The sequence below is a fragment of the Pinus tabuliformis genome, chromosome Q (genome assembly GCF_031772625.1).
Source record: "Pinus tabuliformis cultivar Carrire ecotype Pingquan chromosome Q, CPIR1, whole genome shotgun sequence".
NCBI classification, from domain to species: Eukaryota; Viridiplantae; Streptophyta; class Pinopsida; order Pinales; family Pinaceae; genus Pinus; species Pinus tabuliformis.
The window spans coordinates 279,969,238-279,997,172 of record NC_142296.1 but is presented as its reverse complement, the minus strand read 5'-3'; the positions used below and the strand labels follow the sequence as shown (position 1 = coordinate 279,997,172).

Sequence of the window (27,935 nt, the reverse complement as noted above, 5' to 3'; positions counted from 1 at the left end):
ATCAATATACATAAAGTTGAGAGCTTTATTCAAAACATGCATAACCATCTCTATAGGTTAAATATATGACTATCTCCACCACACAACAACTATATAAATTCATTATATATCAGTGTAATATCTAACTTAATTGTATGTTTACCGTGAAATTAATATATTAAATTCTCAACCATAAATTTAATATATATATATATATATATATATAGTTTTTGTTTTGTTTGGGTAATGTTGGTGGTTTGAGTAGTTACTATCTAGAGATTTTTAAGTTGTTAAAATTACTAAGGGATCATATCTAGGTTAGATCATATCGACCTTTAGTATCACTAAATTGTTGCCCACAAAATTTCAAATGAGTAACCTTTTCACCACAAAGTATCTTCACAAAACATATTTACACCACCATCATTTGCGATCGTAAACTTAAAATTAAATTAATATATTAAATTATTATTATTACGATCACTTAACCATGGAAGTAATGGGCATTTTTCCCACTGCGTAGAAAAAATAGCGAAATTTACCGAACGATGATCTTAAATAATTAAGTTTGCATCAATGGAACACTTGCCCTCCTTGGTAGCGCTATTTCGTCTGGCTGATCGACGTGGTATCCAGAAGACAAACCACTGAAGTCGTTTAAGCAGAGGCAATCATCAAACAGACCTTAGTTTCGGTTCCCAAATTTTATTTTGATCAATTTGTCTTTACTTATATTAATTTCATTTCAGACATGTATGACACAGCCAAAACATTAAGGTATTTTGCTCACCGTGGGTGATTTATTTTGATAACAGGCAAGGGGAAGGATAAGATCAGATCGATTTCTCCGATTTTGATTTTTTTAGAGGCCAAGTTGATTTCTGCAAGTGATCAGGTACCCATCTCATCATTTTTATAAATAAATTACTTGGTTCGTTTTCACCTAGTTGTATGACTTTTCTGATTTTAACGGAAAATGAGTACTGGATGAAATGCTGGAATGGAAGAAAATGCAAACCCCCTCCCAAAAATATTTATTTAATAAAATCCGTGCTTGAAAATCATATTTTTAAATCCCACAAGGCATTGCCTGGTTCACATGCCAAAAATCCTGTCTCCGTATGTTGTGCGAGCCTCCATGAATCGAACCTTTAAACCCTAGGTCACCTTAGTTAAGATATATAAGCTATTTTCGAGGTCGAAATGCCGAGAAGGATGTTAAATCAGGGTAATCTATGAAAATGTTCTCTTATGGAAGATGCAAGAACCCTGGCTATGGTACAGACTTTTGATCTAGAAAAAAAATGATATCATCATAAAATATTTCTGAGTTGCAAAAGGACATCCAAAAATCAAGTAAAAGAATATGACATCTGAATGACTTATCCCAAGCCATACTTCAGGAAAATCAAAACAGGCATTTACCTCTTATACCTACACAAGCGGAAAAACTATTCAGTTGTATGTGTTCTTGTAATTTAGTTAATGATTATTTAATTATCTACATTCTGTGGAACAGTTACTTTTTTGTTGTCATCATTTTATTGTTCAGCAGGCTTGCAGGGTTATTAGTCGCTTATATTTTTGGACGGCGTTGCATATAAACCAATAGGACAGTTTGCTGCACTTTATAGCGAGACTTCAGCTTGCAATGCATACAAATGCACAGAAAAGTCTTCTTCGGTTAAGTGAGATAGCTGTGTTCTGAAATGGAATCCCTGTTTTGGCATTCAGATCGATCATTTTTTATCGGAGGGCAGCAAATATAACAACCCACTTTGCATTATTTACTTTCATTTTTTTTGGGATTTTTGTCAAGAGTTTTTGATCATTTTGTATAGTTCCATAGTTTGGCATTAGGCTTATCAATTTCTAGTAGTAAGTTTTCCTGCTTAAAACACAAAAGGTTTACTAAAATCAGAGTATCAACCCACATTGCATTATTTATTTTCATTTTTTGGGGGACTTTTGTCAAGAATTTTTGATCATTTTGTCTAGTTCCATAGTTTGGCGTTAGGCTTATCAATTTCTAGTAGTAAGTTTTCCTGTTTAAAGCACAAACGGTTTACTAAAATTAGAGTATCAGAAAGGATGTGATGTAGTGAGCAAGGTCTTTTGGCTTGTGCCTTAGATAGTGAAGACCTCAAAGTGTCCTTCTATCAGTATAAGTGCAAGCTCATGAGTTAGACTTTAGTTAGGATGAGTTATTTCCAGTTTACTGAAATAATCATCAAGTTAGCATGTGTAGAGTTGGAGCTTCAGTTAAGTGGAGTCTTCATCAGTTTGACTATAGAACGAGGTGGCAATTAGGAGTTAAGTTTAGGACGAGTTGGGACTTCAGTCTTTGATTGAATGAAGGACGAGTTATAACTCTAGTGATGATTGGAGAGAGAACTAGTTCGACTTAGTTAACTAGTCAATCACAACTCAAGTTCTAAACTTGTAACTCGTCTAATTATAGCATGGATTGAATTGATAAAAGGAGGATGAAGGCACAAAATTATTGATTGTTGTCTTGCATGAGTTTGTGTGTCAGAGAGTTCTTTGTTGAGGCAACGTATTTTGGAGGAGCTAATACTCAGTTTGTAGAGAGCTTCCTTGTTGCAGATTTGCACTAGGAAATAGGAGTCGAGCCCTAAGTAATAGGGAGTCCCTTGTGCTAGGAAATAGGCAGCCTATGTGGAAGGAAATCAGGATTATCTCAACACAAGGAAGCAGGTGAGCAGAGGTTGAGTGTATACAGGGTGTGTCTAGCTAGTATAGCATGAGGACAAGTGTGTTTGTTGTGGGTCATTGTCTGCTTTGTTAGAAACAAGATTACTCAGTCTCTAGCAATAAAGAATACTACAACAAAGAAGGGGTTTCCCAAGAAAAAATTATTGTGTCTCTTGTGTGACTGTGTTTTATCTCTGCGTTTTTATTCCACTGCTTATCTAGTGTTGGGAAATTCTGTGTCTTGGTAAAAATAAATTAGTTTCAGATTGTTCGCCATAGTAGTTGCAAATTTTCGTGGATCTTTAACATGGTATCAGAGCAGAGATTAGTATAAAGACCAACACCAAATTGACCAGTCAGTGAAGAGTGTAGATTAGGCAGAAGGCTTGCAACAAGTTTTGGAGAGATTTATTTTACAGGCGTTTTTTTTTTTGGTCGAACAAAAAAAATTGATAAAAAAAAACAAAAAAGTGCCTGCTTTTTTTTAAGGATAAAAAAAGGAAGTGGGCCATGGTGGTTGACAACCCAGTTGTTGGAGCAGTCGTCGCCTGGAAGCCGACAAGCGCGAGATTGATGGAGAACGCACAACCACCACTAGTGTACATGTGAACAAAAGACCGGTCGAGGTAATGACTCACAGGCCCACGCACGAGAAAGACAGCTGGTAGGCAACTTGCTCGGAAAAAAATTGTAGCTGCCACAAGCAGTGAGCTGCCAACGGAGAATTGAGTAAAGGAAAAGCCAACAGATAGATCGGTTGAGAAACCCGTGGCCAAAAATCGCGAGCATAGTGGTGGCTTGGGGGCAACATAGCTGAGTAGCTCGATAGGCAATCAGATTGATGCAGGTAGACACAAATGGTTGATTGTATTTTAAGCAGGTAAAGACTATTGCGCAGGGTGTTGGGGCGGTGTGCAACTGAATCGGGCTAAGCGAAGTAAGGTCGAGTAGCAGAGAGGTTGTGTTAAGGCGCAAAAATATAGGAGAGTGGACGCGGGCAGCTGGAGAGCCAAGCAACTGACAATTGACAGAGGCTAGTTGTCATGCAGATTAGCATGACAGGGGATAGAGCATGACATGAGAGTGGCTTCAACAGTAGGGAAATAGTGGTCTTGCCCGACGGGTTGAAGCCTTGATGGGGCCCTTCCTTGAGCCATGATCCTTGATAGGGCCCCCGAGCCTTCAGCCTTCCCAGATCCTCTGGGAGGACCTTGGGGTAAACCCTACCCTATTGATATAGGATGCATGCCTTGATGGGGCCCCTCCTTGAGCCTTGATGGGGCCCCCAAGCCTTGATCCTTTTTCTAAAGAGTTAAAAAATTCTCGAAAAGGTGGCGAGTGCAAAGGTGCCCTGTCGGAAAGGTGGCAAGTGCAAATTCCGCGAAGCAACCCTCCAGTGGGGTCGAAACTACCATCCTGTATCTTAAGTGCTTGGCAAAGCTGCCCTATGAACACAAAAAGAGTTAAAAAATAATCTAAAAGGTGGCAAGTGACAATTCCGTGAAGCGACCCTCTAGTTGGGGTCTTGAGCTACCATCCCCTAGCTAGCTACTGCTCGTCTCTAGCTACGAAGGTGAGTTCAGTTCCATGTTGGTTTCGGGCTACCAATCCGTAGCTAGCTACAAAGTCAGCTCTAGCTAAGGGGATCTAGGTTGAGCCAGATAGCCGCCAGTTAGTGCTACATGTGAGGTCTAGCCGCTTATAGCAGCAGTAGTGCACGGGGTCCACTTAGAAATATATAAGTTAGAGTTGCATCGAAGTGTGTGATTGGTGCAAAAAGCAAACAAAAAGGTCTACGTGCAAGAGGGATAGGTAGTCGGGGTTTGGCACGTGGAGGTGTGCCACATGGGACAGTGACAACACGTCTCAGGTAGCCATAGAGCGGTATGGAAGATCATGTCACAGATAAAGTGCCACACTGGGCATGATCAAGCAATTGTGAGGTGCAATGGCCAGCAAGAGTTGCTGGGCAAGGGGTTTGCTACGACAGGCATGGGCCAACAGTGGCTAACAGAGTTGGTAGCAGCCAGTAGATGGTACAAAGGACAATACCAACAACCAACAGGATTGGCAGAGGTCTGCGCTCAAAGGGAGAGAGGGAGACCATACTAATCAAGGGATTGGTATTAGAATTCTTGGGTGTCTCAAAGGACCGAGATAGACCCATAACAATGCTAGAAGAACTTAGCACAAGATCGATGTTAGTGACAGAGATTGAGTAGGAGGCTCTCAAGACTGAGTTGATACCGGAGAATCAACATTCTAATCTGGAAGATGGGCAAGAGGCCTCTTCCAGATCTGTCAGGACTAGTTGGTATGAGCTAACATTGATGGATGCTCAGGAGCAGGATCTTAGGAGCATGGTTGGAAAGAACATGTCTTCAAATCAGATTCAATAGAAGAAAGCAAGGAAGTCTTCCAGTTCAGAGGGAGTAGCTACAACAACGAATGGCATGGTGGTGTTGAAGACTTATCCAAGTGGAATGGGTTCTTCCAGAAGTACCTTCCTTGCTAAGATGGAGTGTTGAAAATGTAGTGAGCAAGGTCTTCTAGCTTGTGCCTTAGCCAATGATGACCTCAAAGTGTCCTTCTATTAGTATGAGTGCAAGCTCATGAGTTAGACAGTTAGGATGAGTTATTTCTAGTTTATTGGAATAATCATCAAGGTAGCATGCGTAGAGTTGGAGCTTCAGTTAAGTGGAGTCTTCATCAGTTTGACTACTAAACAAGCTTGCAGTTACGAGTTCAGTTTGGGATGAGTTGGGACTTCAGTCTTTGATTGAAGGAAGGACTTGTTATCACTCCAATGATGATTGGAGGGAGAACCAGTTTGACTCAATTAACTAGTCAATCACAACTCAAGTTCTAAATTTGTAACTTGTCTAATTATAGCAGGGATCGAATTGATAAAGGGAGGATGAAGGCACAAAATTATTGATTTTCTTGTACAAGTTTGTGTGTGAGAGAGTTCTTTGTTGAGGTAGCGTATTTTGGAGGAGCCAATACGTAGTTTGTAGAGAGCTTCCTTGTTGCAGATTTGCGCTAGGAAATATGAGACGAGCCCTTAGTAAAAGGGAGTCCCTTGCGCTAGGAAATAGACAGTTTGTGTGGAAGGAAATCAGCCCTATCTCAGTGCAAGGAAGTGGGTAAGCAGAGGTCGAGTGTATGTAGGGTGTGTCTAACTAGTATAGCGTGAGGACAAGTGTGTTCTCTAGGTCACTGTCTGCCTTGTAAGAACCTAGATTGCTTAGTCTCTATTAGTAAAGAATACTACAACAAAGAAGGGGTTTTTCCAGTTGGGTTGCCCAAGAAAGAGTTATTGCCTCTTGTGTGACTGTGTCTTATCTTTGCGTTTGTACTTGTACAGTCTGGCATGGACATAGACATACTTCCCGATTGGAGGATGTTCTCGGTAGAACATCCTCCAAATTGTAAAACGCTTAAAAATGTGAAATTCCTTACATTGCATTTAAGTGCACAATTTCCAATTTGGAACATTTTTCATCACAGACGAGTAATACAAACATTCAACCAGCTATACCTATAGCTTGAGTACATAATTTCTAAGGTGAGTAATGCAAACATCCACCTAGATATACCTTTACTAGACGGAAAAGATAATCCACTTCTCTCTGGGATAATCAAATAGCCATGGATTATGAACATCTCCTATTGTTCTGGATATTCAAAGATTGTTCTCATGGGACTTCTTCCTTGTCACAATTTTTTTCCTCCATTTAACTCCTTCAAATTGACTATACTTACTGGGTTGACTTTTAAATTTGGGTTATTAGTTTCGCTTGATAATCCTTTTCTTTTGTTGGTTTATTTTTGATTCCTTTTGTGTTTGGAAGCCTTTAGGGATTGGATTTACATTGATAACTGAAGGATTTCCTTTCTTTAAATGAGGTCTTTTACCTCTTGAAACCTAGCTCGATCTATAGACAATAACTATTGAACTATATTTTCATAATCTAAAACTAACCTCTACGTGTAATAACCTAGAGTTAGAGTTGTCTTCTTTGGTGACCATTTACTCAAAGCCATCCGATGGAAATTCTAGCAAAAGTAAGTGGCCATTGTTTTTCCCTGCTCTCATTCCAGAGAGTGAATTTTCCCAGTGAGTTATCCATTGCTTCCAACAAATCTGGTTCCAAAAGGTACATGGGGAGATTTACGTTCTCACCCATATAGGCATGGAAAATATAGGTGTTTGCAAGGTCAAAATCTGGAAACCAAGGTTTGAAAAAGAGGCTAGAACTTTTGTAGAACCCGGGGCCATCCTTTAATCTGTGATTTCTATCTTCGGGAAAACTTGAAACATAAATTAAACCGTGACAACATAAGATAGTTTAGATAAGATAAGATAATTTTATTCATGTCCGATGGATGACCACAAAAGTAGGTCAATGGGACTGAAGAATACATCTATGAGTACAATGTGGGAATGCAAATGCAACTCCTAGAAAATGCCAAAGCTAAAACTAGGATAAAATGAAGTAAAGAAGGATGCAACAATAGAACAACCTCAAAACATGTATATAATAGGATCAAAAGCCCCCGGTGATGTAAAAGACTAAGTGAATAAGTTTGGGGCTAGAGGTTGGTGATGTCAAGAATGCCCGAGTGTGATAGTCGATGGCTATGGGGGTGACAGTAGCGCTGGCTCGCCATTGGAGTCATCTAGATCCAATAGGGTGTTTGTTTGCACGATCTTGGGGGGGATGTAGAAATGAGGGATACTCTTAGCGTTCAAGGCTGAAGAAAAGAAGCTCTAGATAAGTCTCTAGTTGTTCCGTTGGGGCTGGGGTGGACTCTGTCATGGGGGGGCACTCTAGTTAGGAATTGTTTGGAACTAATCCCTTCAATGCTCTGGGTGTGAGTGAATTGTTGTGTTGTTCGATGCCTCCACAACGGTCTTGAGGATACCAGTTGGCCTTCCAAAGGGGGGCTGCTAAGGGGAGACCCGATGTCTCACTGTTTTACTATTTGAAATACTCTGGAACTTAGCTCATCGCTTGTTTTGATCAACTGGATCAACCTACCAATGTCTCACTGTTTTACTATTTGAAATACTCTGGAACTTAGCTCATCGCTTGTTGTTCCGATCAACTGGATCAATTGAGAAGTATGATGTGATGGTCCAGATCGTCCTTGAGTGAGATTTGTGTCTGAATATCTCCTTGATGAAGAGGGTTAGGCATCTCGGGTCAGAACACCGACAAAAGGTAGAGAGTTATGCTCTTGAATCTCTATAGAGGCAGTGGCAGTGCCCCATGATCTCATAGTATAGGGGGCACCTAAAAATGAGGTGTCGCTATGTCTTTGGTTCTTGAAGGTGGCATACCTGACAGATCCACAATTTTTACTTTTTTATTAACTTGAATAGTCTAAGATTGACTTCCAACCATATAGGCATGTAAGAGATAAGTTTGTTTATAGGGTCAAAATCTGGAAACCAAGGTTTGAAAAGGAGGCCAGAACTGCCCTAGAACCAGGGGCCATCCATTATGCCACTATTTCTATCGTAAAGAAAAATTGAAATTGAAATAAAACTGCCATGACATAAGATAGTTTAGATAGAACAAGGTATTTACTATGAACGATCCACAATTTTTTTCCTTTTTATTCACTTAAATAGTCTCGTGTATTACGTAATAGAATATATGTTTATGCATTTACATGATAGATTCAAAACTGTTGGAATCTGAATGGGAATTAGAACCGACTCTTCAACTCCTTTTTTTTTTAAAACCAGGACTGGTGAATTTGTATTAAAGTGGCTAAAATGGAAAAAGGTTATAGAGAAAACTTGCCTACTGTTTCAAAACTTATATCGTTGGCATCATCAAACTATTTCTATCCTCTATAAGACTTTCCTTCGATTTTACATTAGCTACAAAGATTCTGGCTTTACAAGTATATTGTCGATAAGGCATTCAATATGTATGGATTTACAAAACATTGAGTAGATATATTGTTGTCAATTTGATTCCGGGGAAAAAGAAAGTTGATACAGATCCATTGATTCCATAGGTTGCTACTCTGATCCCTCTCCTTTGACTTTATTGTCTATATGACTTGTAGATTGTCCCAAAGCTGTGGTTGTTAAAGTATATTTGGCACTTTCATATTGAACAAAGCATTTTATCTTGTAGCTGTCCATTTCTATTTTGGAAAGTTTTTCTATGTATTCCTTGAGAATGCCCATAATCGCTATCTGTTGATGTTTGTAGCTCAGGCAGGTACTGCTGCACATGACTAAATGTTTAGACATGCAGAAGTCACCTAATTGACCTTTAACCTTAACAATTACTTTAATTATTAAAGTAATTGACTTTTATAAGATAAAGTGAGTTAATCTAATGAAATACAAAGATTGTTTGTGTTGGTGAATTAGATGAATCTTAATTGTTGATCTCAAGTGATGTTGAGATTTAATCAACTATTAATCGCTTTGGAGATCGGGGTTGTCAATTCGGTCAATAACTCAAACTTATATAAAGAAGGCTAGGCTAAGAGAGATGACACATATTTGAGCACAAGACATAATCAGATAGTGAGATCTTAGTGGTTGGGTGAAGAAGGAAGTATGCAGGATTCGAGGAAGATTGCAAGGGACATCAAGGGAGAAGGATCTAGATCAACCAAGCAAGATCTGCAGAGGGTTTGATTCAACTTTGGTAAGTTTCTAGGTTTTTGTTGTAATTTTGTTTTTGCTCAGAGGGCCATTATCCCGGAAGGAGTGCTTGTTGATGTAGATTATTATTAATGAAAAAACAAATTTTGAAGGGCAAAAATTTTGTGTCCATATGTTTGATCTTGGTGTATTAATTTGCTTTTGATGTTATCTTTTATTTATGTGTTAAAATCCTAGCAATGTTTTTTATTCAATATACCTACATTTTACAACAAGGAATCTATTAGATAACGACTAACCAATAGCTAGGGTTAAGAAGATTTAACATGGTATCAAAGTTTCGTCTTTGAGGAAAGTTCCAGTGTTGCGGGGGAGGCCCCCCCCCTTCGATCCCACTCGCAATCCGCGCTCCGGGTGGGAGTGACTAGGGAGCGGGTCGGGGCGCGCTCCCAAAATTGCTCTCGAAAAGGGAGTGATTTCGGGAGCACGCTCCCTAAAAAAAATTTCGCTTCCTGCTTTTTCGGGAGCGTTTTGCCTTTTTTGCAATTTTTTTTTGTAGTAATGTTTGAAATGAATTTTTTTTTTAAAGAAACAAATAATTTTTGAGTGGGGCAGCTTAATGATCAAGTCTATGTCACTAGTATTGATATGCTATTCATGGTAATGTTAAATTCTTAAAGTAAAAGTGACATTCTCCTTGATCTTCATTTTCATCCTTTTACTTAAATTTTTAACATTACCATGAAATGACTCAGAATGTTTGCGAGTGGTTCCGGCCTCATTGGATTTCATATGGAGAAAGTAGAATTTTAGATTTCATTCAAAATCCAGCAGACTTATTAGTTTTTCAGGATTTCAGGATTGGGGGATTGCAATGTTCCATTGAGTTTTGTCATGTATTAGGGTATGGAACTCGTATTTAATCAACAACACCAATCCCTCTATGTACCTTGATGTTAGTGACATTGGTTGTTGAACTTCTCTATCATGACCCTCCTAAAAATGTACGCATCACTCAAACAAAATCTTGACTTGACATGCTATGCTTTTTCTATCTTATGTTAATGCTTAGAGGGTGATATTAATGACAAAGATCCCTATACGAATATAGAGGTAATGACAAAGATACCTCTGGATATTAATGCTTAGAGGGTGATATTAATGACAAAGATCCTGATTTTCCAACAAGACTAAAAAATTAGACATTTCTCGTGGTGGCAAGAGGCCCAAGCATAAGAAATAGATAATAGATTTACTTCTCTTTTCTAGTTTCTAGTAGTTTTTATAACTATTGACTCTTTCATATTTATTATGATATTTTTTTAAACAATATATGACGATTTAAGTTTGAAGTTGGCAATTATAACTCATTAGTAATGAATCATGAATATGATGCTTCATGAAAGTTGAAAGTTGTTTCATTTCATTTCATTTTATAACATTTCATTTCATGTTAGATATTATTTGTTGTAATGGTTACACTTAGCTTACAAGTACAACTTTGGTGATCAATGATGATAAATGTTATATATTGAATTTTGAAAGCTTGAAACTTTAAGATTGATGAATCATGAGACTCAATATGTTGTATGTTACTATGTTACTAACTTGTGGACGTGGTTGATGAAGATTATAACTTCTAGATGATTGTTATTATATGGTTCAATCTATGTTTTTTTATATCTAATTCATTATTCTACATGTTTTTGTTAACATATATGTATCAAAATATAAAAAATATATATATTATATAAAAAACGCTCCGGGATTCACTCCCAAACTGGGAGCTTCTAAAAATGTCGCTCCCGCACTTGTTTTCGCTCCCGCTCCCCACTTTCGCTCTCGCTCCTAAGTAACACTGGAGGAAACCAATTGCTAAGTATTGCACACAAGCCAAAAATTCACACATTGTGTGGTAGTCTGGAAGCAGAATGAGCAGGGTAGCGCATTTGTGGGTTAAATTTGCAGTTGCAACCATATAGGAAAAGAATGAGATGTGTATGAGAACTGCAACAATCATGTTGTATGCATAGGGGGAAAGAGATGATGGCGCCTGTACAACACAAACACAAAAACAAAAAGGGGGATTTTTATGGTGGCCGTATGCAACCTTATGATCATAGGAAAAAATGATTAGAAGAAGAAGAAGAGGAAGTTTCTATAGGTTGTAATTGCCACAAGTCACCATATAGAGTTGTGATTGTCAAAGAAATCACACGTGACGTACAAAAAGACATCCTCCAAGTTGCAAAAGGGGATGTTCAAACCATACTTGTAGCAAAAAGTTGACCATTGTACATATGCAGTTGCCAAGAAAATGATATGGGTGGGGGTACTGTTAGGTCCCTATACTACTAGTGTAACCGCTTAGGGCTCTGATTCCAAATGTTATGAAACCAACGCACAAAAAGATAGAAAAGATAGATCAATGCCCTATAAATAAGCCTTTTCGAGGGGGCAACCTCCTTTACATTACACAAATGAACAATTCTTAGATGATACAAATGACAAGACCTCCTTTCTATATATAGAAGTCTAAGGGGTCATAATATAATCAGAGCCGACATAACAATAATAATGTAAGGGCACAATAATAACAATAGTGGGCTTCTATGGGGCACAATAATAACAATATGGGGACTACATGGGCACAACAATATAATAAGGGGGTTGTACTAATAACAATAAGGGGTTACACTAGTAGTATAGGGACCTAACATGTACATATAACCATACACACAATCAGAGCACTCACCATAAACAATCTTACAACTAGTAGGGAAAGTGAATAAATTTGTTCCAATGATGACAATAGGTTGATTTCCCTGTTGCATAGTAGAAAGTCAGCAGGATTGGTGGAGGTCATTCTTTAGAGGGAGAGATGGAGATTGTACTAGTTAAGGGTTTTGCAAAAGATAATTTTATAGGTGTTTTTAAAGAACCGAAACGCAAATCCACGAAAGAGATCTTAGCAGATCTATAACCAACAATTATTTTTTATTGGTTGCTAGAAAGACTTAAGCACCAAGACAAAAAAATTATCAAATCTAGAAATAGTAGCAACCTATCTTTTAGTTTTGAAGAGCGTTTGGATGGAATATCTAGTTTCCTACTATGGAAGGTAATGATTACCTTGATATTGAAAGAAAATGACTGTTGGGAGATTGTTGATAAGCCAATTCAACCACCAATAGATGCAACACAGTTGGAAGCCCATGAAAAGGACATAAAATCTTAGTGGGTCATCATGGATGTGTTGTGAAGGATCATTTGATCCCTCACTTGGAAGAGAAGAAGACAACCAAGGAGATGTTTAAGTCTCTAGTAGACTTGTTCTAGAATAACTTGAACAAGAAGATGATCTTGAAAAACAAGCTCATATCCATCTCGATGTTGAAGACTGATGATGTTACCATCTACTTCATGAGGATCACATAGATATGTGATCAACTTGCATTCATTGGGGAGAAAGTGGAGAATGTAGGACTTGGAAATGTGGCACTCAATGGTTTTCCCAAGTCATGGAAATCATGAATCTGCAGTTGGGAACACCTTCGCAACTGGGAGAGGCTTTTGGATGATGATATCTAGGAAGAGACTTGGAAGGAGTCTAAGGCCAATAGGCAAGGAGATGGAGAGGAGAACTTGGCCCCAATCAATATTTACCAAGGAGGGCAAAGGTAAGGGTTCTAAGCAACTTCTCAGCTAGGGTAGAAAGACTTAAGCAAGCTTAAGTGCTTCATTTTCCCCAAGAATGGGCATTATGCATCAAAGTTTCTGGAGAAAGAGAAGGGGAATGAGAAGTTGCAACAGACATTAGCATCAATAAAGTTACAACTTGATGAGTTTGTAGCAAAGTTCAGGGAGGACTTCTCATTTGTCTTCTCTCTGTTTACCAACACCATCATCGAGAGTGATTGGTACTTGGATAATGGTGAATCACACCATATGATAGAAGCATGGGAGCTTTTTAGTAGTTTGATGGAGAAAGACATAGGAGTTCACGTGGAGCTTGGTGATGATCCCAAGTATGCAATGAAGGAATAGGGAGCCATTCAGTTCCAGCTTGAGTTAGGAGGAACGTTGGAAGCCAAGGACATGTTGTATGTACTAAGACTGAAGAAGAATCGACTCCCAGTTTTAGTGATGGAGGACAGAGGATATGAGGTCTTGTTCAAGAATGGGTAGGTGCTCATTTGTCCAGAGGAGTCTAGCCTGGACGCAACAATGGCCAGCTGAGTTAGAGAGGGAAACTTATATAGGTTGAAGGGAAACCCTTTTTAGGCACTGGTACATGACAATAACAACCTATGTGAGCTATGGCATAAGGGAATGGGACACTTGCACAACAGGGCATTGTCGATCTTGAGGGAGATTGTCATTAGTCTCCTAGATTTCAGTGTCGAGCAATAGGGCGTGTGTAAAGGGTGTGCACTTGGAAAGAATGTGAAGATTGCTTTTCTCAAAAAATCAGAGTAGGTCCAAGGGGATCTTAGATTCCATGTGTGGACCAATGTCAGTGGCATAAGTGTAGGGAGCACAATACTATGTCACATTTGTTGATGACCATTGCTGGAAAACCTTGATCTTCTTCATGAAGACCAAGGATGAGGTCTGTAGTAAATTTCGAGGATTCAAGGCCAAGTGGAGAACTAGAGGGACAAGAAGATCAAGGTCTTGATGTCAGATAATGGGGGAGAGTACACCTCAAATGACTTTGAGGAGGCATTCACAGGGGTGAAGCTAGAGATAGGACACTTGAGTATCTTTGGTTGTCTAGTATACATCCATGTTCCCGTGGAGAAGAAGATGAAGTTAGGGCCTTCAGGTCAGAAGGGGATAGTTGTTGGGTATAGCATGTTAGAATTTCTAGAACCTAGCACTCGATATTCGGTTCCCAACAATTATTTATTGACTGAATACACGACTAAGTTCCTAACAAAAAGAATATTTAGTGGAAGCAAAATTACTCTATCTAAATCATATACACATAACAGATTTATGGCCAATCAACAATTCTTCATTAATAAATTAATCACTAAACTTACTTGGGCTCCCGTCCTGGGATAATGGCCCAACTAAGAAAATACAGATTACAAAACTAATCGCTAGCCTCACTGCGCTCTCTCGGATCCAACACACGCTCATTGAGAAACCTCTCTCAATCTTGTGTTGTTGTTGTGTCTTATTACCTTAGCCTCGCCTTTATAACTTTACATTGAACCAAAACCCTAATCCTAACCCTAACCCTAATCTCAAAGTGATGGATGGTTGAGATTAGATCTTGCTTCAGTTGAGATTGACAACTAAGATTAAAACTTAATCACTAAAGTAAATACTTACTTTATTTAAGTTTTATTTTAGCTCAATAAGCCAACATATAATGATGCGCTTTTTCTTAAGTTTAACTTAGGCTAAGTTATATCAACAAATATTCTAAGGTGAAATGTGGGTGACTTCTGCACGCCTAGACACAAGGCCTGTGCAGAAGTACCTACCCGAGCTACAAACTTAAACACTCCCTCTTAGTGAGGGAGGTGCTTCTGGAAGAACCTCCTCCACTTGGATCTATCTTTAGGCCTCTCTCAACATCTGTAGTTGTTCCCTCTAATTCTAATGCCCGTCTTGTTACTTGGCTTGAAACTTGAGTTGAGAAACTATCAGATCCAACCAGGCTCCGAGGATCCTGCCCCTAAGCATCTAACAATATCATGTCATACCAACTGAGGCTCTTGGTAGTACTTGAAGAATCACTCTTCCTTACCACTTGTTACCTCTTAGTAACTGTTACTGTTCCTGTATCTAAGATCCCTTTGGATATACCCACAAGTTGTCCAAACAACCTATATGATTGCCCCTGTTTGATGCCAAGTACTACAACTGCTTCCAAGGTCGCTCCCTTCGAATATAGAAGTACGCCCATCCCAGAACAAAATTCTATATCCATCATCACTAAGGTTGATACTGAGAGCACGTGTACCATCAACCTTGGAACAAACAACATCCCTGTCACCTCTAGAGATCCTCCTAACTCTTGTTTGAATCTGTCACATCCAACTCCCTTCACTGCATGCATGTTACTAGTCCCACTAAACACATTGTAGTATGAGCTTGTCTTTGAAATCCTGTGGAACACTGACCTCATCCCCATCATGTGATTGGACGCTCTACTATCCACTAGCTTCGATCCCATGCTAAGTCCTTCTAGAATGGTTATGAATTAGCCTCGATTCTTTGAGACAACCACGAGTTATACTGCCAATCCCTCAATTAGTACAGTCTCCCTCTCTCCCTCTAAGGGTTGACCTCTGCCACTCCTGTTGGTTGTTGATACTGTCCTTAGTACCTGCCATTAGCTAATATCAACTTTACTAGCAACTGCTGGCCCATGCCTATTGTGGTAGATCCCTTGCCCAATGACTCATGTTGGCCACTACATCTTGAAGTTCGTAGCCTATCTCTATCCAGACATTGTCGCTCCCTCTGCAACTAGCCCATCCATAGCCTTGATTTCCATAGCTTCACTGCCTTTTGGTGGCTGTCCGACAACTTTACTTGTTGTTTGTGGATTCCTAATGGTTGGCATGGAGCTTGTGCACCTTGCACATCTCTGCAATCTCTTGTCTGAGCTTTGACATGACACACTTCCCTATGCATCTACCTATCAACCACTTTGTCGCTAACATGCATGGAGTCCTCCAGTTTTGTTGGCACTTCAGCTTGCCTGTTGACAATTTCTTTGTGCTGCTGCCAGGTCCATTCAGTGCTTTGTTGTCAATCGTAGCCCTAGTTGTTTCGCACGTTTGTTCCAGATTGTGCTTGCTTTTCACCTTTCACGATTGATGTCTATGGAGCGCGACTCAACTGTCATCCGCACTTACTCATGCACTGCAACCTTGTTTGCTCGTCCCCATGTAGTTGTCGACCTACATAGTTCTTTTCTTGCCGACTGAGTCTCTGTAGCCAGTAGCCCGAGTTTGTGGCGGCTCGATTGCGGAGCTTGATCTATCCCCTGCTCTTGCCTACGCTGCCACTTGACCTCCGTCTCACCACTGTCTTGACCTCCCCGCTCGATTGCGACCTTGCACGATTGCTGCGACTATCCTTATGTGAATCCATTGTACCTGGCGACTAGGTGCGGTTGGCTTGTTGGGCACTCAACTGCCAACCCTGCACATTGCTTTGCAACATTGAGCCAAAACCCTAATCCTAACACTAACCCTAATCTCAAAGTGATGGAAGACTGAGATTAGATCTTGCCTCACTTGAGATTGACAAAAGATTAAAACTTAATCACTAATTACTTTATCTAAGTTTTATTTTAGCTCAATAAGCCAACATATAATTATGTGCTTTTTCCTAAGTTTAACTTAGGCTAAGTTACATCACCAAATATTCTAAGGTGAAATGTGGGCGACTTCGACACGCTTAGACACAAGGCATGTGCAGAAGTACCTTCCTGAGCTACAAATTTCAACATAGCGAGACCTCAAAAGTTTATAGGGTCTTCATACCAACACACAAGAAGATAGTTGTGGGTAGGGATATTAGGTCGAGGAGAACTTGGAATCCAGGAAGTCCCATGAGTTGCAACTGGTGGTGACAGAGAATGCTCTGAAGGGAGAGCAACATGTAGAGATTTATAGTTCAGGGAGACCTTTAGGTGGGGAGGAGTTAATAGCTCCTAGTTCTGTTAGGAGACCTGAGTGGTTTGCACAGACATCGAGGGATGCTTAGAAGCATGTGGAGCATCCTAGGAGCACATTCAGGGAGAGTATGCCTCCAAAGAAGTTTTCAAAGTACATGGCACTGATGAGTAGTGTCATTGAAGATGCAACAGATGAGGAAGTTTGGAGGATAATCCATGGTGAAGGATGATGCATGGGACATTGTGCCAATACTGGAGGGTAAGCCGGTTTTAGGTGGTTCTTCTAGAAATACCTTCCTTGCTAAGAGGGAGTGTTGATGTTTGTAGCTCAGGCAGGTACTTCTTCATAGGTCTAAGTGTCTAGATGCATAGAAGTTGTGTAATTGACCTTTAACCTTGGCAATTACTTTGACTTCTATAAGATAAAGTGAGTTAATCTAATGAAATGCAAAGGTTATTTGTATTAGTGAATTAGATGAATTTGAATCATTGATCTCAAGTGATGTTGAGATCTAATCTCAACCATCAACCACTTTGGAGATTAGGGTTGTGGATTTGGTCAATAACTCAAAGTTATGAAAGGAAGGTTAGGCTAAGGGAGAAGACACATTTGAGCACGAGACATAGTGAGATAGTGAGATCTTAGTGATTGGGTGAAGAAGGACTTTCATCTAAGTGTGCAAGGTTTGAGGAAGAGTGCATGGAGCATGAAGGGAGAAGAATCCATACCAACCAAGTAAGATCTGCAGAGGGTTTGATTAGCTGGATCATTTCCAGGTTTTTGTTGTAATTGTGTTTTTCCTTAGAGGACCATTATCCGAGGAAGGGAGTTGCCCTTGTATGTTGTAGATTATTGTTAATGAAACAACATATTTTGAAGGGTAGAGATTATGTGTGCATTTGTTTGAGATTGATGTATTAGACAAATCATTATTGGACAAAGACTCTTCATGTTGCTGCAAAACCCTACAAACATCTACGAAATCTTGGGGGTCCATAAAGTACCAATCTCTAGAGGGTTTCCACTATCTTAAGCTAAAAATTGAGAGAAGAAAAAAGACCAGAGCGAAGCTAGAGGCCCTATTGACGAAGGAAAGGAGGGTGGATTGGAGCAAGGCACCAAAGCTAGATCAGATGAGATCAACAAACACCTCTCCACAACACCAGAGAGAAAAAACAAATCAAAGAGGAAAGCCCAGATGTCCACAAAAAAAAGAACCCCATAGGAAAAAGAGAGCCAAAAGAACCAAACCTTTCCGAGAGAAAGGAACCACACCTAGGAATCAAAACTAGACTGCCACCAAACTGCCCTCATCGGATGATAACACCAAAGGGAAGTGGAGAAGCAGAGCTTGAAACAGAAGCAAAGAAAGACATTCCAAAATCTCTCTCACTGAATACAAAACCATAAAAAGGACGTCCTAGCTAACCAAGATTAAGAAAAGATTCTTTAAAGATGATGATAAAGGATGATCACTTTGGAAAGAAAAATTAGAAGGGATAAAAACTAACCCTCAACACTAAGTACTAAAAAGAATGAGTTGCCATCTAAGAGAGGGTGCAATTACAATCATCAACAAAGCCCCACATTGGAAGGAGTGTACAACTAATAGTCAGCTTGCACCAATCCATGCATGGATTAGTTCCATTGTGCTGAATGGAGAAGAGTGTAGGATATGAATAATTAATCCAAGCCCAAGATGAATACCTGAAGTAGCGTGTGAGATTCATACTTGGAGTTATAGCAATGTTTCAAACATCAGCATCGGGATAATATCAACGAGGGTTCAAAAAAAGAAAAAATCATAAAAATTGGGTAAAAGTCAACAAGCATTGAAAAATTAAAAAAATACAAAAATATTCAATTTTTTTAGTATCTAAAGAATTCACAACATAAAATAAATGCATTGGCACATAAATATGAAAAGAAACCTAATATATAAGATTTATAAGATGTTTAGTGCTACATCACACATAACAATGAATCATAATCCTAAGGCCCGACTCAGCCTCAAAATATCAATAAAAAATATAACAAATGTACCTCATATCATGAGTCATATACAATGAAATTAGATATGTAACCCACTAAGTAAGTTTTAACTAATTATTTCCTCTTCCTCTTGCGAAAAAATGTAATCGCTTTTCCTCTAGATGAAGAAGGCCCTTGGGCTGGCATTGCACTGTGATGTCCTTTAGAAGAAGTAGGAGGTAGATTACATCCTTTACTAGTGACCATGGTAGGTGGTGTCATCTCCTGCTCTGGTTGCTCCTCCTCCTCTAGCGCTCTCTCCCTTGCAGTTGCTACCTCCTTCATTGTCTCTTCTTCTAACCAATCAGGGGCCGATTCCATGACAGGCCTCTCGGCCTCAATTCTCCATGTAGCAGTGGTGTCAATCCCATCCAATGAGATGGCCTCTGCATCAAGTGTCTTTTGAAGTTGCCTCACCCACAATCAGAGATTTTAGTAGACGTAGACCATGTTGTTAAGGCGCTGGGACTCCAACCTGTATGAGGGTCATAAATTATAAATTAATAATTATAAAAATAATAAATTATGATTTTTAATGAATTCAAAAATTAATTTGAAATTTTTTAACCTGTTGCACTTCTTAGTGTGTACTTTTTCAAATACACTCTCGCTGTGCTCACATCCAGAGGAACCACATGTTTGGCTGAGCATTCGAATGACAAGCTTTTCGAGATTGTGTACTTTGCCACCATAGCTTGTCCACCACCCATTTATAACAAATAAGAGAAACATAAGGCAAAAACTGAAATTTGATAGTTGAAGCAAAGTATAAAGAGACAATGAAATTTGAAATAAACTAAAGCTTACCTACATTTTGGTCTTCCTATCCTGGATAGCCATGTCAAAGCTAAATGTGTCACCTGCCATCTTGTATATCTCCATTTCTTTGGAAATTTCTACACGTTCTGCTGGAGATGACACCATCTTCTGAACATAAGTAAAGAATCCATCCATGACCTCAACATCAAATCTGAAACCAGAGGAGTAAGAAAATGTGGGGTTTAGGTAGATCCCTGCAACATGAATGGGACGATGGAGTGTATTGTTTCATCGCCTATCAATCACTTTCCATATCAATTGTTGTTTTTCAAACCCCTCATCCCTCTTATCCTCATAATAACTATGAATGGATTCTTTGGCCCTATCCATGGCCTCATACAAGTAGTCCATTGCGGGCCTCTTGCACTCTTGCCCAAAATCTCTCCTGGTGTGAAACTAGCCTCCTTATGGTCTCTCTCTCTTATTTGCGGCTAAATGATAAAGCATGCCACTCCTCTAAAAGAAACATTCTCTTCACATCCCACGTAGAATTCAAGAGAGATTGAAGAGATATGAAGCTAGTGGCAAATCGTATAATAACAGGGCACACCAACTTCTTGTTACTGGTGAATAATCTCATCAAATGAAACACATATGCATGGCTATATATAAATTTTGTTAAGCTTTTTGATGATTGAACAATATCCTTGACATAAGGAAATTTCCCCATGTCCTCGAACATCAAGTCAATAGAGTGTGTAGCGCAAGGTGTCCAAAACAAGTTAAGACACCTCTCCATAAGCAACCTGCCAGCATCAACATAATTTGTAGCATTGTCCATTATGTCCTAGACAACATTTTGTGGACCCACCTCTTGAATAAACATGTCCAACAAATCACATAATAATTGTGCATCTTTGATATGTGTAGATGTATCAACAAATTTCATAAACATTGACCCCTTGGGACAATTAACCAAGAAGTTAATAAGGGTTCTACTCTTTTGATCAGTCCAACCATCTGACATCATAGTGCATCTCATGTGTTCCCATGATGCCTTGAATTCCTCCAATCTAGCAGTGCAATCAGCCTTTTCATTTTGAAGAATAGACCCTCTCAAGTCATCATAGGAAGGGGCTTTGTACCCCGGGACAACAATAGCAATAGCATCAACTATAGGCTGGTAAAATGGATTGTTCTTGGCAATGTTGAAGGGAATGTCACTCCATAGAAAACACCAACCCACCAACATGTCAAATTCTCCCTTCTCCTTTTTTTAACCGTTGACTTGATAGACTTTTGTACATCAGGTGTGGTTCTAGGAACAAAAAATGATAAGGTAGATGTGGGGCTGTCCATTGTAGAAGTTGATGTTGAAGAAAGTAGAACCATTCTCATGGTCACCTACCACCATTCCACCCCTTGCAATTTGAGTCTTCATAGCTTCTTTGTTAATTTTGGATGAATCTTTATCATCTAATGATTTGATGGCAATACAGATGATTTTTGGAGATGCTTTTTTGCAAAGTCCTATGTCATGTCCCAAAATTTGTCCAAGTTGGTATTTCAATCGGAATATTCCCCCTGTCATATGATTCCCACACAACTTGCAACTCAAATTTTGTCTATCAAACCCTCCATTGGGTTTGCCATATTCCCACATAGGGTCCAAATGTCTTGGCATGTTTATTGAATTCTTTAATGTAAGATTGAACCTAGGGCACAAGAAGAATTTTAAGAAATAAAATTAAAAATCAACATTTTTACAATGAAAAATCCTCTCCACTCAATGAAACAATAATGGCAGAAAAACACACTCCTAACCCTAGCAAAATCATGGAAAATAAATGGGCGACTGAAACCCAAGCAAAAACAAGGAAAAAACAAAAAAACAGGGCCAATTTGATGTCCATACCTGCCAATTTGCGGCCTGTTGAGGAAAGTTGGTCCACAATCTAATTTTCTTTGAGTGGGATCCTCTTTAGGCTTAGTGGATTCATTCTCCTACTCCTCTGCTCTCAAACCTGATCTTTATTTGCAAAATGAGATAAAAAGCCCCATGAAATTATTTTATAAACAAGTTTGGGCACAGACCGGCGATTTTTGCCATCGACTCATGATAAAATCACGATTATTTTGTTGAGGAAAAAATTGCCAAAAAAATTGGACCTGTGAAAAAACCAGGATTTTTCGATTTTATTGCAATGTTTGCAACAATGGGTTATATTTCACATACTTGTCACCAACATAGCTTTAATGCTAGCTTCTAATCTTATAGTTGCCATTGCCATGCAAAACTTGGAAGGGATGGTCTTCAGGTATGATTGAAAGACTTCGAGCCCCATTTTTTGTAAGTGTTTCTTGTGGCAGATTTATTGCTCCATTAGCCAAATCATCTGTCCCCTCATTGTTCTTTCTCAAGATGTGATAAAAGGAGTTTTTGGCGAGCTTCTTTTAACACTTTGTGACTGTGGAGAGAATCGAAGGTAAGTTGAAGTCTTTCGGAAGTTCCTGAAGGGATAATGCCTTTATGATGAGCCTTGAATCTCCTAAAACCAGCAGATCTCTTATTCTCAAACTTATGACAATGGGAAGTCCTGCAGTCAAGTGCAAGCCTCTGCTTGGTTATATGTTGCAGTGCCAAGCCCCCAGGCATAGGCGGATTCCTGATTTCCTTCAGGGCCATAAATGATCCCTCTTGCTCTTGCCATTTCTGAATTTTCAACTTCTTGTGATCAATTGACCCTCCTCATTTTGTCTGTTTTGGACTTTTGATGCTCAGTCCTTCGCATCTGTTAGAGCATAACAGTGCACAGTGGAAAATAAAAGACAAATACAGTATAAAAAACCATACACAAATGACATAGTGATTTAACGAGGTTCACCCAACCAATCTGGGCTACGTCCACCAAACAGAGGCATCGGCAATCTTATTATTAATCAGGAGATTACAAATAATTATTTCCTTATACTCTCTACTACCACACCCCAATATCTGTACGGGCATATATTTTATAGCTAAGAGAATCCAACTGACTCATAAATCCTCTCACAACAAATATAGGATGCATTAACTCTTTCCCAACAAAATAGAGCTAATTTAGCAACAAATCCTATTGTTGTCACATACATGAGATTTTGCCCAATTTGTTAAAACCGAAAATCTCAACAGCATCTGCATCTGCAAGCTTCTGCAATGGCAAGTGCACTGCACTTTGCAGAGCAACAAGCTTGTCTTGTGGGTCAGCTACAATTTGCAAGCTTCTGTTAACAAATCTACAAATTCTTATTGTGCTACTCACCAAATCTTTTATCTTGTGAAACCCACAACTTAAAGGCAGCTCTTGCAAGACCCTGCAAACTGGTCATGTGAAGCCCACAAAAGGGTGCAAGCTCAGGTTGCAGCTGCCATGAACTTCCCATAACATTGCAAATATTTAGACTGCACTGTTTACAATTATCATCATCATTATTATTATTATTTTTTAAATAGGGATTTTTAAATATATAAAGCCTTTTAAGTAAATCCTAAGATAAAGTAATCTATAAAATACTGTTTCCACTCATTGTCATTCATTCCACTAAACATTTTCAATAATGAGCAAAAGTTTTCAGTTGTGGTCAGGCTATTTTGGATATGTAAGATGATGCTATTCATTGATAGGAAAAGTCATTCATCTACAGGTAGTTCTTATTTGTTATTTTTGGCAAGCTTTATTTGTGAGATATTAATCTTATCTGATATCATTTATGACTTATAGTAATGCGCTTTTGTTTTAACTTTTAACCTTTGGCTATTAATATAATAGAAAAAATAGGATACGAGCTATTGCTCTCTTTGCTAAGTGGTATATATATGTCCCTTATACCCATGCTACGTTGATAAAGTCCCTCAATGAAAAGGCAATCTATACTGCTACTCGATGTATCCTTGTTTCCTTATACCCATGCTACCTTGATAAAATCTCTCAATCAGAAAGGCAATGGTAAGAATCTGAAATTACTGTAGTATATTTTCTTCAATGCATGGCTTTGGATCAATCCTCAGATCAGCCTTCCGTAGAGGTCGAAAGCAACATTTGTCTTTTGATGGAAACTATTTCTAATTTTCTATTTTGCAAGTCTATTTCAAGATGCAATCTCTTCCATTTCTAATGGAAACCTTTTTTTTCCATGAAGAAAAAAGATATCACATTATGTAGCTGCTGAGCATCATCAAAACGAGCGCCAGACCCCCCAAACAGTACCAATTCATTTTTCAACAAGAAAACTGAGTTTAGAGGGAAAAACATAGCATTTCTATCAGAAACCCACCACAATAAAACCCCAATTTTAATCTGTTTTTTTTTTTTTTCAGCCTTCCCATCATTTATTCTTGGGTATGATGCATACAAAATGAAAATTTAAGCTTCCTGTATGAATCTTGAAGTGTGCGTAGTGATGAGATGTCTTTGTATTTTTTAAGGTAGTAGTAGTCAGATTGATATTTTGGCTCTTATGGACATAAGCACAAGTCACAAGATTCAGCAACTTTTATTGAATAATTGATGAGATTTGAAAATTTTCGATTCTCAAAAAATATTTGAATTTTGCTGGGACTTGCCGAATTCCAAAGATGGATTTTGGGATGAATCTTAAGGTGAATTAATAAAAAATTGCTATTTTAATCATAAATACAATTTTTTAATAGAAAATATTTGAATATTTATTAGATATATCTATATTTCTCAAAATTTGAAATTTATATATGGATGAATCTAATACTGAATTTTATCTGAATTTTATGGTTTTCGAACTTGAACTATGTGACAGATATAAATTAAAAGATAATCTCTTCATATGTTCCCGATATCAGAGGTATTTGAAGACATCTTTCTCCATAATCCCATTCAACGCATCAAATAAGAATCCCTTCTATATCTTTAAATACATGGCACAACCATCAGTGGCTAAGATTACAAGTTGATCACGTTCCTTCTGCTACCGAAGGAGAAAGTCAGTGAGAGGGATGATTGTTCATTTTCCAACTTCAGTGGGCCAATTAATTCATCAACTGTGAAGGATGCAAACAGCTTCAACAGTTATAATGGCATCTTTTTTTTTTAGGCTTTTGTAGTTACTGATATATTATTAGCTGTTCCAGGAATTTTAAATGGAATATATTGCCGCCAAAACATGAATGCAAGATGCTAGAGTCCTTTTGTAAGCTTCATTTTTATAAAACTGGTTGAAACTTGAACTACTAATTGAATGCTGAAAAGGAATTCACAAGATTCTCTGCAAATTATTTTACTTGAACCTAATTTGGATACCCACATTTATTATAAATGGGAGAAGCTAATAATCTGTCTAGAGAAATGCTAGTTATCATGATTGGTTGGGTTAGTTTCCTTTGAAATGAATCCACAATCACTATTCCCAAGAACAAGCATTCCAAGAGGGTAGAATCGATATTTTTGGTGTTGATATGGGATGATTCGTACTGTGCATAATTTTTGTGTACCAATGTCATTGTGGGTTTGCAAGCTTCCATCAACAAATTGCTATGGATGAAATCTTCCATATAATTTTAAGAGGCCAGCTAAGTTAAAAGTAAAACTAGTAGATTTTTAGGCTTCTGTGTTCCTCTAAACTCAACCTTTGAGAATGATTTTAATCGCATATCAAAATCCACATGGCTTGGGTTTTGATGTTACCATTAACAATGTGGATTGTTAATTAAGAATCAAGATAGTCGTAATTAGTTTGTTAGATGAGGATCAAACAATAGACAATAGGTTATTTGGAATACATGGAAGAAATGATAACAAAATGCATATATGGTGTCACATTACTTAATGTAATAATAATAACGACAATCTAATTTGTTTGTGGGACAAGGGACCCCCCTCCCCACATGGATTTGACTGCTCAAGTCTGCAGAGGTGTACATACTATAGCCCCTCTGGATTTGAACCTGCGACTCTTAGGAAATAGTAAATATTGTCTAAATGTGAGGAAATAGTAAAATACACTTATTATTCAGAATTGCTTTATACTAGCTTATAGACCTCTTGATTAATAATTTCTTGCTTGTTCAAGGATAAAAATGTATTCTTAGATATTTTATACCTGGGGGATGCATGTCTTGTGCTCTTTTTATGCCGCGTTGCTTTTCCACTTTATTTGTTATACATGTAAGGGCTTACCATCTCTAAATGTCACGATTTTTATCCTAACTTTAAGATATGATTAATAGTCTTCACGAGAAGCTGGTGAGGTCCATGTTTATTTGGCACCTCTTTTCTCAGTGCTCACTATGGCATGGGGGGTCATCAGCCACTTGGAAGCTTTATGAATATACTCTGCTTTTTTGTTGTTTTGCACTCTTGTTCTTATAAGATGATCTGTTTAGAAATCAATGAATCAACCCTTTACATTGTTCCTTTGCTTTTGCGACTATTAACAAATTTATGTTTTGATCCATGTACATTGTAAAGCTAAAGAGAAGCTGAAAAATCCACATAGATAAAGTAGTATGACACCAAATGAAAAGTAAATCTACGTTTCTTACATATAACAACCAACTTGATCGAAATTATACTTGGTTATATAATAGAATTTGTGAACATATTGTTGGAATTAATGATTTTCCACTTGTAATATTGTTTTTATTGTACATTAGTTGTAACCTTGTACCTTCCATTATTTAGTTTTGGCTTCGTCAATTTTTATCAGTAGTCAAGTCTGCCTAGATCAGTGTAAGATATTTTTTTGGGAGAAGTTGTGAGAAATGATACTTGACATAGTCAGCTTTGATCACTTTCCTCTTCCAATAAATATTTATGCACATTGAACCTTGATGGTTGATGAACAAGGTATTCTCTGTGAATACAAGTGAAGTTTTTTAAATTTTTAGTAATAAACGATAAGCAACATAAATGTGTTATGCATTCTCTCTGATTGCTTGATTTCTGTTATAGTTGCGGTGCTTTTCTCAGTTATTATGCACAGAAAACTAGCATTATGTCATCATGGACAACAAATAATTTTTTTTTGGACGTCAGTTCATGGTCTAATGGAAAACTGGTCATCTAACATCTTGAGGTCCGTGCTTGTTAATTTCCACTCTTGCTGTCGTCAATAACGTGGTCAGCTATTATCTGGATCTTGTGCCTGGGGGTGGTAGTACAACCTGTGTCAAAATCATTCAACAAGGATTAGTTTTTAATAATTTTTATTTATATATTGTTTGAGGTATTGATAGAGTCATCATTTTTGTGTGCAGATTTTGAAGGACAAAACCTAAGAAAATTAATTACAACGCAATATTGGCCTGCGTCTGTCACTATTTGTAATTTCTCAGAGTTTTGCCATTTTCTTACAACTTGATATTTGCTAGCTGTTCAGGTTGAAGTGAAGTCAAAACAGGACAAAGAGTACTTGGACGGGTGAGGAAATAACGGAGTTTGGTGAAGATGGTGATGGGATGGATGAAAGGGCAGCCTCTGATCACCAAGGTTTCCAAAATTATGCAGTATGTGGTATTTCCTGGCACCATGGCAGCAGCCTTGATCTACTGCCCTCCTGAGTCTCCTAAGAAAAAGAAATAAATTCAACACGGTGTTCTCTGGTTCAAAAACTACTAGTGTATCTTTTCTTTCAGCTCTGAAAGAAGATCATTGTATCTTCTTACAGTTTTTTGTTATCTTGGACCACTTGGGCTGTTAAAGCGTTCCTTGTCTCTGATATGGCCCTAGGAAAAATCTATGAATGCAATAATTCCTTTTGTTCTGGATTATGAGGTTCCAATCTGGTTCCATGAATAAACTGTTTAGGGACATGTTTATATAGACGTTTCAGTAATTAATTATATTTTTCATATGTGGTTTCGCTTGTTTTTATTTGTGAAATTGCTGACTCATTTTTACCTGTTTTCATTTTGCAACACTTGTATTAAAAAAGATCGTTCTTAATTTGTTTATTTTGCATGCTTTTAGTCAGACATTTTGATTTCAAATATTGGGTTTGCTAAAATTTTCTCAGTCATGATCATTTATGTCTTGAGAATTCTTTTGTTGGTAAATGGGCCTTTTTTAAACAAGGGATGTTGGTAAATGGCCTTATACTAGGCACGTTGAGATACACTACCTAGGCAAATTGCCTAGATCTAGTTATCATAA

General features: G+C 38.2%; 1 long non-coding RNA gene across 1 annotated transcript; it reads left to right on the top strand.

Annotated features, from left to right (window-relative positions):
* Nucleotides 1-485: 485 nt before the first annotated feature.
* LOC149219319 (uncharacterized) lies at nt 486-27,289 on the top strand. Its single transcript, XR_016249228.1, has 3 exons — nt 486-646; nt 795-874; nt 27,163-27,289. It is a non-coding gene; the product is annotated as an uncharacterized LOC149219319 (long non-coding RNA).
* The last annotated feature ends 646 nt before the right edge of the window (nt 27,290-27,935 follow it).